The following is a 9074-nucleotide window of genomic DNA, read 5'->3' as shown; positions in this document are numbered from 1 at the left end:
CTCAACTGTTTTGTGTTGGTTTGTTTCACTCATTTCATTTGTGAAAGTGGAGCTTCCAACACCAGGGTCGTGTGTTCGATTCCCACAAAGGCCACATGAAAATGTATGCACTCTACTATAAATAGATTTGAATAGAAGGGTATGCTGAATTGCATATGTTGTGTTAGAATCCTTAATTTATCATTCAATAACCTTGCCTGTCACTTACTACACATGCATCGATGACTGTTGCAGGATTCCCCAAAAAATAGCAATACTGTTCCATCAGAGAAGTTGGAAATAAGATGCCTATAGACCACTTTCTGTGTTTGCAAACATTGCGACGCTAGGGTGACTACTGCAAGTTTGGTGCAGAAGTCAGAGTTCTCATAGAACTGAGGCAAAAAAAAGCATGCAGCTAACGTTACATGTTACACAACCTTTGGGTTGTACAATTGGATTAAGGCTTGTATGAATGTCCTGCTTAATGTGTCATTGCAAATAAACGGCACACTTAAACACGTCAACTTCAAGTAAAATGTTTTGCTACAGACTGTCAATGAGCGTTAGAGTTCTAGCTCACAATTGCTACATCCAAAATAATTTTGCAAAGATCACCACCAAATATAACCTTAGTGACTGTTAAAATGACATTGTAAGCCTATGAGAACAAAGTTATTTTGTTTAGAAGTAATAGAAACGTAATTCTAGGCTACGTTGAATGGGCACCCACTTTCTTTATGTAGGCGAAAGTCGAGCACTGAAAAGGGGCCTAGGTCAGCCCATAAAGACAAACAGTACATGGTCAATGTCTCCACATAGCGGCATGTTTGGGAAATGCCCAGATGAGCCCCACATCGAGAAACGTTCACCAGAGGGCCCTGAAAGTGATATTCCAATCAAATTATGTGAAAGTAGACTGCTATTCTTTATTTCTTATTGACTATTACATAATTACAGCTTGGAGGCCTTACAAACTGGTAAATATAAGAAACAATCTAGAAGAAAAATAAACGCACACCTATTTAGGCGAGGTGCTGGCTAGCGGATTAGAAAACGTGAAAATAAAACGGAACCGCACACTCTAGGAGCTCGGATGCAAAAATGTAATTACCAACGTTTCGACAGCCAAGCTGTCTTCATCAGGGTATAGTCACAAACACTGCGGGATGACTCGTTTATATAGTGTCAAAAGACACAGGTGTCTGTAATCATGGCCAAGAGTGGCCTAATATCATTGGTTAATTATCAAATATTAAAATGGCATACAAAGAACAAATGGATAGCATACGATCATACATTCCTTTTAGACGACAAAAGCATACAAACCAATGGCAAAGTCACAATAATCACAATAATGGCTTCAGATCAACGTCTACGTTGAGACCGAAAGGAACAAGGGTCTTTAAGTTAAAGATCCTGCCTCTCGTTTTAACAATAAATGATCAAGGTCACCCCCTCTCCTAGGAAGGGTGACATGTTCGATGCCAATATAACGCAGAGACGAAATCGAGTGGCCTGCCTCCAAGAAGGTGGCCGCAACTGGGTAAGTAACGTTTTTACACCTAATGGTGCTACGATGCTATGAGATACGTACTTTTAATTCGCGCATTGTTTTACCCACAATTTTTACCACAAGGACAAGTTCTAGATAACTGCCTTAGTGGAACACGTAATAACACCTTTTGATTGGGATCGATTTCCCTGTTTGTGGGTGTTTGAAGGATCTACACTTATAAGTGCCATTGCATTGAGCACAACCATTACATCCAGTAGGGGCGCAAATAGACGTTGTTCAGGAATATCTTGGGTTGGTAAATCAGTGTACCAATTGGTCTCTGAGATTTCTGCCCCGCGAGAATACGACCAAGGAAAGGTTCGAAAACCCATTACCGAGACTATCATCGGATTTTAGAATGTGCCAATTCCCTTAATTGTTCAGAACGCTTTGAATAGCGGGTAGTTAGAACACAAGAATGCGTCTTTTTGCGAGACTGACCTTGAAAAAGGTCGTCTCGTTTTGTTTTGAATTTTCTCAATGGCAATATTAATCTGATAATTTTTGTAGCCCCTGATCTTTTTGTCTCAGATATATTTCTGTTGAAATCTGTTTTTTGCAAATTATTTTGATTCGACAATTGGCTGTAGGGCAAACTCTTTTTTTCAAGGGAAGTGGGTGACAACTATCAGCCCTCAACAAACTGTTACGATCAGTAGGCTTCCTGTAAAGATCAGTGTATAGAACATTATCTTCACACAAGATCAGAAGATCAATAAAGCTTGACGTGTATCAGATTGCATAGTAAATCTCAAATGATCAGAACAGGAGTTAAGAAAAGCATGGAAAGCCTGGAGCAGTTTTGCATCACCTCTCCAATAGAACAAAAATATCAATATACCGTTTCCAAATAATGATGTTAGGCAAGAAAACATTTTTGAGAGGGTTGAAAATAGTCTGTTTCTCCATTGTTAAAACGAGAGGCTGTCTGGATATTTAACTTAAAGACCCTTGTTCCCGTCTTGTGATTATTGTGACTTTGCCATTGTAATTGTTTGTAAGCTTGTGTAGTCTAAAAGGAATGTATGATCGTATGCTATCCATTTGTTTGTATGCTGCTGTTTGTATGCCATTTTAATATTTGATAATTAACCAATGATATTAGGCCACTCTTGGCCATGATTACAGACACCTGTGTCTTTTGACACTATATAAGCGAGTCATCCCGCAGTGTTTGTGACTATACCCTAATGAAGACAGCTTGGCTGTCGAAACGTTGGTAATTACATTTTTGCATCTGAGCTCCTAGAGTGTGCGGTTCTCTTTTATTTTCAAATATAAGAAACGAACCTTGTGAATTTAACAAATTAGTGTAAACACAGAATACAACTTGGGCGGGGTCTTCAATGTGCCTTTGAGTGCAAAATTTCGTTCAGCCGCCTAGCTAGCTAATGAAATGTAAGATTGTCCAGTAATATTTAGCAGGTAAAAATATTAAAGACATCGCCCGAACAGGGACTTGAACCCTGGACCCTCAGATTAAAAGTCTGATGCTCTACCGACTGAGCTATCCGGGCTCTTGCTTCAACTAGCCACGTATGTTATTTTAACAAATTTCTAAAACGCTAATCTCGTCTCAGGGCCAGCTGTTCATATAGTTACATTGTCAGCTAGCGCCATATATTCGCTTATTTCACTAAACAACATGTGATTCTTTCCCTATTGACAATGCGAAATAGCTGTCCCTTTCTGTTCCATTCACTGCAAAACTCGTCCGTGGCAAGCTAAACTTCAACTGTTTCAGATCTCGGCCAGAAGCCACCAGCAAATTACATTATTGTTACTCAATGCATACCACAGCAAAATTATCTGGGCTAATGTAGATTATACTTTATTCACTTACAATGCACTCCTCTTTTTTTTTGTGGAACTGAGTTTATTGTATGTACACAAACAGCATTTGACATCTACACTTGCCTGTCTTAACAAAAAAATGAATAATAATAAACTTGTCTTCCTTCACATATGACGCGACCATTGTGACATTACTATGTAAGGTATTTCGGGACACCGCAACCTTATATTAGCTAGCGCGTAGCCTATCAACAGGTGGCTCCGTGGCGCAATGGATAGCGCATTGGACTTCTAGTCAAGCACTTGAGGAGTGATTCAAAGGTTGTGGGTTCGAGTCCCACCGGAGTCGCATCTTTTGCGGATTTCAGTAATTGCATGCAATATAACCCACGCGATTTTTTTTTCCTGAAGTGCAACCAGTACGGTCTTTATACTCCTCAAGGCATATCAAACATAATTTTAATCTCTATGCATTTCTCACGTCAAGTTTTTTACTTGATAAAAACATTTTTTATAGCATTTTTTTTTATAGCATATATGTAAATAATAGTTAATGTAGACCATTATAATCTAGGTAATTACTTTGAAGGGTATATATCTGTTTGTCACGTCAATGTCCAAGGTAGGCCTATTTCAATTAATGGGGATTAATGACTAACACTACTGAGTGAGGGGCATTTTTCCATTGCTTCCTCTGCTTCAAACCTCTGTGAAAGGAGAGCACCACCCGGGTAAGGTGGACCCATAGTTTTAAAGAAGGGGATAAGCTAATATAGCCAGAAGGCTAAAACATTATGAACAGTGTAAGCTAACAGAACATTATAAAAAGTATTAATCCATACATAGGCAAGTATTAATCCATACATAGCCGCCATCTTGGAATGGTCACATGACAATAATAACAACTGGAAGCGGCAGCTGTATTGGATGCGGTACATGGCGGCTGTGGCCATTTTAGGCCTCAATGGCAAGGGTGTTACCACATAACATATTTGGTGTTACTAATTAGACAACAACCAAAGTAGACCTACTTATTATAACTAAACCAAAAGGGTACAAAACATGCGATGTAACATGGCATATTACATACAGGTGAAATACTAACCAAGTTATACTGGCTGACAGTTAGGTATAGTTGGCTAGTGACAATGTAATAAAGGGATTGTTACATATAGGGAACAGGAATATACAATATGTAGGCCAATATAACTTGAAGTAATAAAGGCACTCTGGCTCCACAAAGTCCACTTACATTGACAGTGAAACACAAACACTAAGGAGTCCAGAGTTTGTAGCACAGATATACAGCATCTACTGGTGGAGATGGGTCAAAGTAGCCAAATCGATACAAACCAGATAATTGCCTGCAGCTGATTTGCTAAATATGTCTGGCATCAGAATAATAGTTGCCCAGCAACATGGCAACCAATCAGGTCAGCTGGCCAAGGTCAGGGAGATGAGAGTTCAGTAGCCAGACATATTGGCACGCACTGTGCAGAATATCAGATCTCAACAATGGAGAGGTATTTAATGTCCCCATTAGGCCTACCACACCATCTATATATCTTCTCATAAGCGCAACGTGATTCCAAGAGAAAGGTTGGAACGTCTATATAGGACAAATCAACGATTTTTCTAAATAAGTGGTGTTTGAATTTGTTGATTTAATGTGGGACATGATTGATTGGTTAGCGGGAGGAAGGGCCACAATGCCTGAGTGTGTGTGTAATGCCCAAGGATATTTGTATCCCCTTTTTCATCACTTGTTTTATATAGATGTCCCTGGGGGGTTCCTGGCTTTCTCCAATGATCTTCCCACAGATTTGTATTACCTTATTCAATCTGACTAGTGTTCCATAGAGCACAAAACCACCCCACAATATTAAAAGATGGGTGTGCTCCAGCAGCACTAGATTCCATCCTGAGTGTCTCTCCACCACTTCTTACAATGGTGTGAGTAAGGTTAAATCAAAGCTTAATCAGCGCCTTGGAAGATCACATAATGATTCATTAGTATTCTACATAACAGAAACAAATATAATAATACTGTATAAAAAGTTACTGTTACACAAATGCACCACCTAATTTCTAATGAGATTTTAGGATGGTTAGATGAATAGTCACAATTGTTTTCTCATGTGGCCAAAACTCAACCGCACGCGCCACTAGGCAGAATGTGATTGGAATGAAACAAAATATAGGAAGGCTTTATATTGTTCTTAAGAGAATATGTATAGGAATAGGCAGACGTTGCAATTGGAGGATGCATATTATACACTGAACAAAAATGTAAACACAACATGTAAAATATCCCAGAAATGTTCCATACACACAAAAAGCTTATTTTGCTCAAATTTGTTTACATCCCTGTTAGTGTGCATTTATGCTTTGCCAAGATAACCCATCCACCTGACAGGTGTGGCATATCAAGAAGCTAATTAAACAGCATGACCATTACACAGGTGCACCTTGTGCTGGGGACAATAAATGGCCACTCTAAAATGTGTAGTTTTGTCACACAACACCACAGTGCAATTGGCATGCTGACTGCAGGAATGTCCACCAGAGCTGTTGCCCAGAGAATGTAATGTCAATTTCTCTACCATAAGTCTCCTCCAACATCGTTTTAGAGAATTTGGCAGACCACATGTAACCACGCCAGCCCAGGACCTCCACATCTGGCTTCTTCACCTCCGGGATTGTCTGAGACCAGCCACCAAAGTATTTCTGCACAAAATGTCAGAAACCATCTCCGGGAAGCTCATGAGCGTGCTCGTCGTCATCACCTGGGTCTTGACCTGACTGGAGTTCGGCGTCGTAACCGACTTCAGTGGGCAAATGCTCAACTTCGAATGCTACTGGCGAACTGGAGAAGTGTGCTCTTCGGGGATGAATCCAGGTTTCAACTGTCCCGGGCAGATGGCAGACATTGTGTATGGCGTCGTGTGGGCGAGCAGTTTGCTGATGTGAACAGAGTGTCCCATGGTGGCGGTGGGGTTATGGTATGGGCAGGCATAAGTTACGGACAATGAATACAATTGCATTTTATTGATGGTAATTTGAATGCATGATGGGATGGGATCCTGAGGCCCATTGCCATGCCATTCATCCTCTACCATCACTTCCTATGTCAGCATGATAATGCACGACCCCATGTCATAAGGATCTTTACACAATACCTGGAAGCTGAAAACGCCCCAGTTCTTCCATGGACTGCATACTCACCAGACATGTCACCACCCATTGAGCATGTCACCACCCATCTATGCGAAGGAGATGTGTTGCGCTGCATGAGGCAAATGGTGGTCACACCAAATATGGAATGGTTTACTGATCCACACCCCTTTGTTTTTATGGTAGCTGTGACCAACATATGCATATCTGTATTTCCAGTCATTTAAAATCCATAGATTAGGGTTTAATGAATTAATTTCAATTGACTGACTTCCTTATATGAACTGTAACTCAGTAAAATCCTTGAAATTGTTGCATGTTGCATTTTATATTTTTGTTCAGTGTATAATGAGATTCAATAGGCTACATCTGTCGGTGATGCCTCCTCAGAAAATGTCATGTAGGTGAGACTGTCCTGTGAATGTCCAGCAAAATCATCCTGTTGTCCTACATTTTAATATTTTAAATGTGGTCACCCTAGGCCCTTTACACAGAAAAAGAGAACAATTACAATTGGACAATAGAGCTACTAACAGGGCTGAGCTTGCTTTATGCAGCATCGCATCATGAACACAGACATCTGTGATTCAGACGTTATTCATACAGTATGTCATCACTTTTATGTTGATTTGATTCATTCCAGTCAATCATTTGTAGGGTAACTATAGGCTCCCTTATTCAACCTAACATATCTCTCTTACCCTCTATTTCATTCTCTGATACTATTTTGGTTTTCTCTATTTCTGTCTGTCTCTTGCACTCTCATATCATCAAACTCTAGCTTAATCATATCCAATCTTGTCAATCATGTATTCATTTGAAATTCAATGCTTTATTGAACTCCTTCCCTGCCTTGTTTTCAGTGTTTTTTTTTGTATTTTTATGTTTTATATGTTTTTGTATGAAAAAAAAATATAGGATGAGCCATGACAATAATTCAGTATTAAAGTGACAAGTGTTCAATGACTATGTACATAGGGCAGCAGTCTAACGCGCAGGGTAGAGTGCAGTGTCTAAGGTTCAGGGCAGGGTACCAGGCGGAGGCTAGCTAGTGATTAATGTTTAACAGTCAGATGGCCTGTAGATAGATATAAGCTGTTTCTCAGTCTCTTGGTCCCAGCTTTGATGCACTTGTATTGTCTTCGTCTTTTAGATCGGTGGTTCCCAACCAAGGGTACTGGGCCTATCTACATGGGGTACTTGAGAAGACTCATGAGACCATACACTTATTGGTAAAATGCACATGAGGGGGTACTTTAGGGGTACTCCTGTTGGAGAAAAATTTCAGTTGGTGGTACAGTAACCGAAAAAGGTTTGAAATCACTGTTCTAGATCCTAGCAGGGTGAACAGGCTGTGCTTCAGGTGGTTGAAGTCCTTGATGATCTTCTTGGCCTTCCTGTGAAACCAGGTCCTGGAGATTTCCTGGCGGGCGGGCAGTGTGCACCTGGTGATGCGTTGGAACGCACCCCCCTTTGGGGAGCACTGCGGTTGCTGGCAATGCAGGCGGTTACACAGCCTGACAGAATGCGCTCAGTGGTGCATCTGTAGACTTTTGTGAGGGACTTAGTGGCCAAGCAGCTTTTTTTTCAGCCTCCTGAGGGAGAGTAGGTAGTAGAGAGATACCATTATTTGCCATTTACACTTAGTAATTTAGCTACAACACCTACATTAAAATTTCTTCCACCGACAAGGATGGGATTCAAACCCACGCGTGCAGAGCACAATAGATTGGCAATCCATCACCTTAACCACTCGGCCACCTCATCATGTACTTGTTAGGTTGTTGTTGTTTTTTTGCTCCAAGGGGTAAAAGATAACTTAATGTTCAGGGTTTAATCAAAACTTTTAGAAATAATTTAGCGACACACTTTTGCTTCAATATACATGTATTTTTTTACAGTTTATAATTTTAAACATTTTAACCCGGCCCTTTTCTTGACCCCATGGGTAAAGTGTAGGGGGGGGGGGGATCTCCTTATCCTTTTATATCCCACATTAACTGGATATAATATTTGAGTCAACACTCTCTCTCTCAGCTCTAAGGCCCACTCTTGTTGTTATCAGTAAGCAGGGGAAGGGATTTGGGGATAAGTAAATTCTTGAAAGAGGAAGAAAAATACCCACATCAACTCTTGCTGAGTAACTCCTTCACCCCCTTTGTGACATCCCAATTGGCCACCTTTTGTTTACTCCTCTCTTTCCCAACTTAGGCATTAGCTTCACCCATCTTTGTCTCTAAAGCACCAATGGCTACACGTTTTATACTTCTGTGGCTCTCCAAGTAAACAGAGTCGATAAAGTTGTGTAAGGGCCATGCAGCCAGAGCTCACTGAATGTTTGTACCCTGGGTCCTTTCCTGTAATTGGCCCCTAGGTGCAAAACAGGGAGCAAGCTTTTACTCAGATCAGGCTGCAGAGCAGTGGGACTGTGGTCCATGACCAGGGATAAATTGACTCCAATTTGCTTAAATCAAGCAATTGTTTATATGGATTTGATAAACATTTAGCTAGATTTTTTGTGTTTTATATAAAATATATTGGAAATAAACCAGTAACAAGGATATTCATG

The 9074-nt window shown here is 40.4% G+C and overlaps 2 non-coding genes across 2 annotated transcripts; one reads left to right on the top strand and one right to left on the bottom strand.

Annotated features, from left to right (window-relative positions):
* Positions 1-2981: 2981 nt before the first annotated feature.
* Positions 2982-3054, bottom strand: trnak-uuu. Its single transcript has one exon. It is a non-coding gene; the product is annotated as a tRNA-Lys (tRNA).
* A 534-nt stretch (positions 3055-3588) lies between these two features.
* trnar-ucu lies at positions 3589-3680 on the top strand. Its single transcript is given in 2 exon segments — positions 3589-3625; positions 3645-3680. It is a non-coding gene; the product is annotated as a tRNA-Arg (tRNA).
* The last annotated feature ends 5394 nt before the right edge of the window (positions 3681-9074 follow it).

The sequence above is a fragment of the Oncorhynchus tshawytscha genome, linkage group LG34 (genome assembly GCF_018296145.1).
Source record: "Oncorhynchus tshawytscha isolate Ot180627B linkage group LG34, Otsh_v2.0, whole genome shotgun sequence".
Taxonomy (NCBI): domain Eukaryota; kingdom Metazoa; phylum Chordata; class Actinopteri; order Salmoniformes; family Salmonidae; genus Oncorhynchus; species Oncorhynchus tshawytscha.
This window is presented reverse-complemented; position numbering and strand designations above follow the sequence as displayed.